This window comes from Solanum pennellii, chromosome 10 (assembly GCF_001406875.1).
Source record: "Solanum pennellii chromosome 10, SPENNV200".
Classification (NCBI taxonomy): Eukaryota; Viridiplantae; Streptophyta; class Magnoliopsida; order Solanales; family Solanaceae; genus Solanum; species Solanum pennellii.
The window spans coordinates 6,635,849-6,642,692 of NC_028646.1; positions in this window are offsets into that span (position 1 = coordinate 6,635,849).

Below are 6,844 nucleotides of genomic sequence, written 5' to 3' on the forward strand. Positions count from 1 at the left end.
CTTTATCAAGGTAATCTCATTATTAAGATTGACATTGATGTCAAGTAATTATTGAAGGGATTAGATAAAAGTTTTATACATTGACGGTGTATATATATAATAATAATATTAACATATTTAGAGTAGTTTCACAAATGTGGTATGGAAATCAAAGGGTAGAATGTATGCAAATTTTACCCTATCTTTACAAAATAGAGAGTCGATGTTTTCAATAGACCCTCGACTTAAAATAAAACATATTCAGACAGTTTGAAAAAAGAGATACAAAATTAAGAACACAATAACAACAACGAAATAATATGAAATGAAGAGCAGTATCATATATAGAGGAATGAAAAATATGAAAATAACTGAAGCACAAAAAACGCATGTGGTGCCCGAAAAATAAGAAATTAAACTACGATAATAGTTACCACTAGTAATTAGAAGGAAGGTCCAAGTACGACAATCAAATCTATCCCATGGAAAAATGAAAAAAACGTTCACGTATCAACTAATCTTCTAACCTAATGTGCAACTTTGTAACTCTCATATCTACATATAATCTCCATAATAAGTGTTATTTAGCAACATGATAAAAAGACATAGTAACTAACATGCTATCAAGTGTTAAAAAATATTGATTATATTACTAATACTTGCGTAACATAATCAATATGTGCATAACCAATATCTGCGTAATTCTAATAAGCTATCAAACGATCTCGAAAAATGTACTATGTGCCTAACATAATTCTAATCATCAACCATCAAACGATCCCTAAAATGTATGTTATGTGTCTGACTAATATCTGCACAATTCTAATCACATATCAAACAATCCCTAAAATGTATCTAATTTGTGTCTAACTAATATTTGCATAATTCTAATCGACTATTAAATAATCCCTTGAATGTATATATTAAATGATCCCTTGAATGTATATAGCCACAATTTTTCCTCCTAGTTAAAATCTTGGTTCCCACTCAATTACTCTATTCTTGTTTTCTTGTGGTGGGGTATAATTCTCTTACTAAGTTGTACAAATGTAATTCTTTCTTGGTACAAAAAGAAGTTCTATTAAACATGTTGTAGTGTATTTGAAACTTAGGCAACCTAGAAGGCAAATTCACACTCAGTAATGTAAAGAAAAAGAAAATTATAGTCAGCCATGTGAAATATAAAATAGGTGGGGCTAATCTAAGCCATAAAAAAAGAGAGGAGACAATGTGATATTTGGGTCCAAAAAAATTGACTCCACATCAAAAGTCATTGGGTGAGTGGATGTGCTCACCATGCTAAAATACAACTATAGTTTAATCTCAAACAATTCGGGTCAATCACAAGAACAATATATGATATAGATTTATTCGAATTAGGTGTATTTGAATTGAACCTTATATATGTATTAAAAAGAAGAGTAAATTTTGTATATAGCATTTTATGTATTATTATTATTAAGTTATGGCATTAGACTTTCAATTTTATTTTATAACATTTAATATCTTACTCTATAGCATTTTATTAGTAATTATATTGTAACTATAATTTATTAAAAAGAATTGTTATTAAAAATTAAGTAGATAAAGTGATAATGAGTAATTAATTTTAATGATTAAGAATTTATGACAATATAAATTAAGTTACTTTTGTCAGTCATAATTACTGCATTTATTCAATGTTGCATGCCTGAGAATTTGAAGAGTTTAACTTTTTATTGAGTTAAATTAAAGGTAGATAAATTATTAGCATTACTTTTGTTTCTTTATTAATTGCTACATTTAATGTAGGTAGCACGTTTTTTAATATAATAGTTGCACTTTTTAGAGAGTTTAATTAAAGTTAAATATATGATTAACACATTTTTAGGGATATTAAACATTTTCAAATTATCATCATTTCCTTAAATATCTTTAGTTAGTTAAAATAATATTTTTTTTAATTAATTCCTTAGAAAAATTCAACCAGATAATAACAAATATTTTTGAATTTTCAGAATACTTTCGGATTGTCATTTTCAAACATATTTGGATCAACGTTACAAGTAGTCTTCTTTCCAAAATTTCACGATTATTTTCAGATTGCTTTCAACGTAAAAGTCATTTTTTCTAAAAATTCAAGAATATTTTCTTAGTTGCATATTTCACTTTTTTTTAGTAACCTGATAAATTTTGGCGTACAACATATGTTTCTATTTAAATTATAATATATGTTTTTATATTAATTTTGTATTGAAAATGTATTGTGTTTGTTTAATTTGAGTATTGTATAGAACAATGAATAATATATTAACTGTGTATGAAGTGTGTATGAATTATATGAACTGATTATAAGTTTGTGTAACGTTGAAGTTTTAATTTTTTTTAATAGTGTATGAAGATTATACGAAACATGTATCATTTGTGTATGAAAGTCCATTTATTTTTTTCAAAATTACAGTATATGTTTCTAATTAAATTAGAATATATATTTTGTATTAATTTTGTACAGCGGGTATACCAAAACTTGAAAGATGGAAGGGGTTTGCTGACGTGAAATTCAAAAGGACAAAAATGACTTGCAGTAGATGCTGTCAAGTTGGACACAATAGAAAGACATGTTCAAATTATCCTGTGCAAAAACAATGATTTCGTAATGTTACATTTGTTATTGTGTTGTTTTGAATGTTAGAAACACGTTTTGTTTTATTGAGTGCAGTTGTTATCATTGATATTTATAAAGTTTGGTTTCGTAAAAAATTGTCATATATATATATATCATTTGTTTCTGTTACATATGTCAAAGTTCAATATGACATTCATAATTCATACAATGTTTATACATTGTAAATATACATTGAACTATACTGTCATTCATAAAATGTTTAAATAGTATTCATATAATGTTCATACAATATTCATACAATGTTCATATATATACCATTTGTTTCTGTTACATATATCAAAGTTCAATATGACATTCATAATTTATACAATCTTTATACATTTTTCATACGATGTTCATATATTTTTGCATATTGCAATCAAATTTATACAAAAATCATACACATTTAATAAAGTGCAAATATTCATTTAAGCATACTACCATTAAATACAACAGTTAATATATTATGATATGTATAGTTAAATATATTTTATACAACATGCAGACATGAGTGTTACAAGATCTCTACTGCTAGATTTTTGTGACAAGTTAAAATCATTTCTTGGTTTCACACACCAAGAAGAGAAGAAGAAGAAGAAATTGATAGAACTATGTGATTCTTCACTCACTTCGTCTTGTTCTTCATTAACAACCGGTTCTCCAATCATGTCCGAGAAAGAATTTTTTACTTTCCTCCTCTTGTAACATTTTTTTCTGATTGCTTTCACCGTTGACACTACTTTCCATTTAGAAGGACTAGACCTTACTAGTTCATCATTTCGACTTCTTCTCTAATTCTATCGCAGCTGTATAGCCTGAGATTTGCGATTGAATTTGAGTTATACACACATCAGAAGATGGTATATCAACCATGAAGTTACCGGTATAGTTTGTACCTCTTGTGAATCTCCTTAGGGTATTTGGTTTATACATAGTATTCAACAACCCAGATCCTAAAAATTTATAGACAAATAAATATTAAAGAATTTGACATAAACAAATATAAAACTTGAAGAAACCTCATTATCTATACAACGTAAATTTCTCCTAAAATCAATCAACAACATATATAAATTAAATAATTTGACAAAAGAATCAAAGAAAAAATAAAAACTTAAAAGAAATAAACCTGTTTGATGATCTATACAACACGATTTTTCCGAAAATCATGCAATATTGCGAATTAGATGATCGAAAAATAAAAAAACCTAATTTTGTGGAAAATTGATAGAGATGAAGTTGAATAAGGATTTTAAGCTTAATCTGATTTTGGAAAATAAGTTTAAGCTTGAAAGAGTTTCTATCTTCAATTAATTAATAGAGAGAGAAACATGTGCTGCCTTTTAATTGATTAATAGAGAGAGAAATGTGAAAAAAGGCGTGCAAAATTAATATGGTAGAAAGAGAAGCATGTAAATAGGGGAGAGGTTGAGTATTTTGGGGGAAGATAAAAGAGTATTGGTTCATATGGGGTGAGTAGTTATTGGGTAACCATATAATATGAAATTAATTAAAATCAAATCCCTAATTTTAGATTTTGTTTTTTAAAAGGTAACTATATAATATTAAGTTTAATTAATATTTAATAAATTATAATTTATTATTTATATTAAAAACATTAAAAGGTAATTGATTAATATTTAATAATTTATTATTTATATTAAAAACTTTAAAAGGTAATTGATTAATCATTAATAATTTAAAAAGTTTTGTTGATAAAAGGTAAGTGAATAAATGAAACTGATTATTTAAACATAATAATTATTAGTTAAATAATAAAATAATTTTTTTTATTAATATATTATTAGTTAATATGTTATAACTTGATAATAATATGCCATAAATAGTTTATTTTTAAATATATATTTTTTAATTAATATATTATTAATTGATTTGTTATAAGATGATAATAAAATGCTATAAGTAGTTTATTTTTAAAGAGTATGATTACAACTTGATATTTATCCTCTTAAATGTGTGTGGATGTTAATTTTTCTAAAAAGGAGTAAAAAAAATTTACTAAATAAATATAAATTTTGGACCTTCATAGTCAAAATATATCTAAACTGAAATTCATAGAATGTGAATTTTAAATTCATGTTAATCTTTATTGTTCATGTGTCTATATGATTGTGCTCAGATTCTCGGTCTCAAAATGAACTCGAAAGACAACTATTAAACAACTTTAACATAACCAATTTATACTGAATCCTCTTTTGATTAATTTTAAAAAGAATATATATAACCAAGTTATGAATGATATATTTGTCTTTGATATAATTTTGGCTAGTTATAGGGTTTCACCAAGAGGAATATTGATCTCATTTGACATGCTTCTGTGAAACTTCTTTCACTACAGAACAAATTTGTTAATTAAAATACTAACACATCGATGAATTCAAAATTTAAAATTTATATAACTTAGAAGTTGAACGTGTGAATTTCAAACTAGATATCTAATGTTTGAACACTTCTCGTCTAAAAATTAAAAATAATATAGTATATTTTAAATATTTTTAGCGAAACTTCTGACTATGTCACTAAACACTAAATTTTCCATTGGGTACCCTAACATTCCAAGACATGTGTTAAATGTTCTTTGCCTAGAAATTAAGCTAGCAAGAATGATTGACATAAAGAGGCTTTAATCAACTTTAAATAAGGTTTAATTATATAACCTTTTCGATATTATAAATTATTGAAAACATATATATATATATATATATATATGTTTTCAATAGTTTATAATATTGAAAAGGTTATATAATAATTAAACCTTATTCAAAGTTGATTTAGTATAAATTTATGAGATAAGGATAGAATAAATCATTTTTACTTCATCTTATCAACATGACCTATAATAACAAGTAGGGCTGTTCAAAACCGAACCGAAACCGATAAGGCGAACCGATAAAAAAGTTATTGGTTTATAGTATTGGGTTATTGGTTTAGTGTTTTGATAACGATTTTGATTTTTTTTTGTTATCGGGTTATTGGTTCTTAACCGTTTAAAGTTTTTTCTTAATGGGTTAACCGATAACCCGATAGTAAATTAAATAATTATATTTATACCATTTTGTATATAAAGTCCTCGACTAGGAGTTTAGTTTCCTACTATTATTTTTGGTTGTCTCAAACACTTGATTATTCTACAATGTAAAATTGTTTGTTTTTTTATCAAGATGTAACTTGTGAACTAAAATGCATGGTTTATTTGGTTTGTCACCTTGTTTCTAAGTGATTTTCAATGTTTTTTCTTTTGTGTCAAATCTTAACGGTTAAACCGATAACCGAACCGATACTGATAAAAAACCGATAAACCAATAACTGATAAGCCAATATCTTAATGGTTCTTTAACGGTTTAGCATCTCTACAAACCGATAACCAATAAGCCAACCCGATAAACTTCAAAACCGAACCGAACCGGCCGATGCACAGCCCCAATAACAGGTACTAAATTTTCGCATTTAATCTACTATAATAACTCAATGCATAAAATGAAATAATAATCTCCTATAAATAATATAAATAAATAAATATATATAAGAGAAAAGACATAAAGTAATTATTGAAGTTGTCTCAAATTTTTAAAAAGACACTTTAACTTTGTAACTGTCCTTTTACCCCACTAAACAATTATGAATCAGTATTATTGTCACGACCCAAAACGAGCCGCGAGTGGCACCCACACTTATCTTACTAGGTGAGCGAACAAACAAATCTAAACCCCAACATTTACCAGTATATCAATTATGAATAGTAAAAATAATGCGGAAGATCCAAAACTTATTAACGTAATCAATTAAATAAACTTCTAAAGTTTAATACTTATTATCCCCAAAATCTGGAAGTCATCACATCAAGAAAATCTATCCTCAAATTACCAAGTCTAAGAGTATTTAAGAAGCTAAAATAAGTAAAAAGATGGTCCATGTCCGAACTTCAAAGACATCAAGACGTGAAGGAGAGAATCCAGCCCGAGCTAGGAATGATAGCTCACCCTGAAGTCTGATGTGCTGGAGACTGGCTAGAGTTGAGGGCGAGTCGAAGTCGATGGTACACTTGCTGCACTCCACAAAATATCAAAGAAGAAAATACAAGTAGGGGTCAGTACAAGGAACACGTACTGAGTAGGTATCATCGGCCAACTCAAAATAGAAATCAATATATATTAAACAATAGTATAAAATCAACTACAATACTTAACAGGTAGCAAGCAA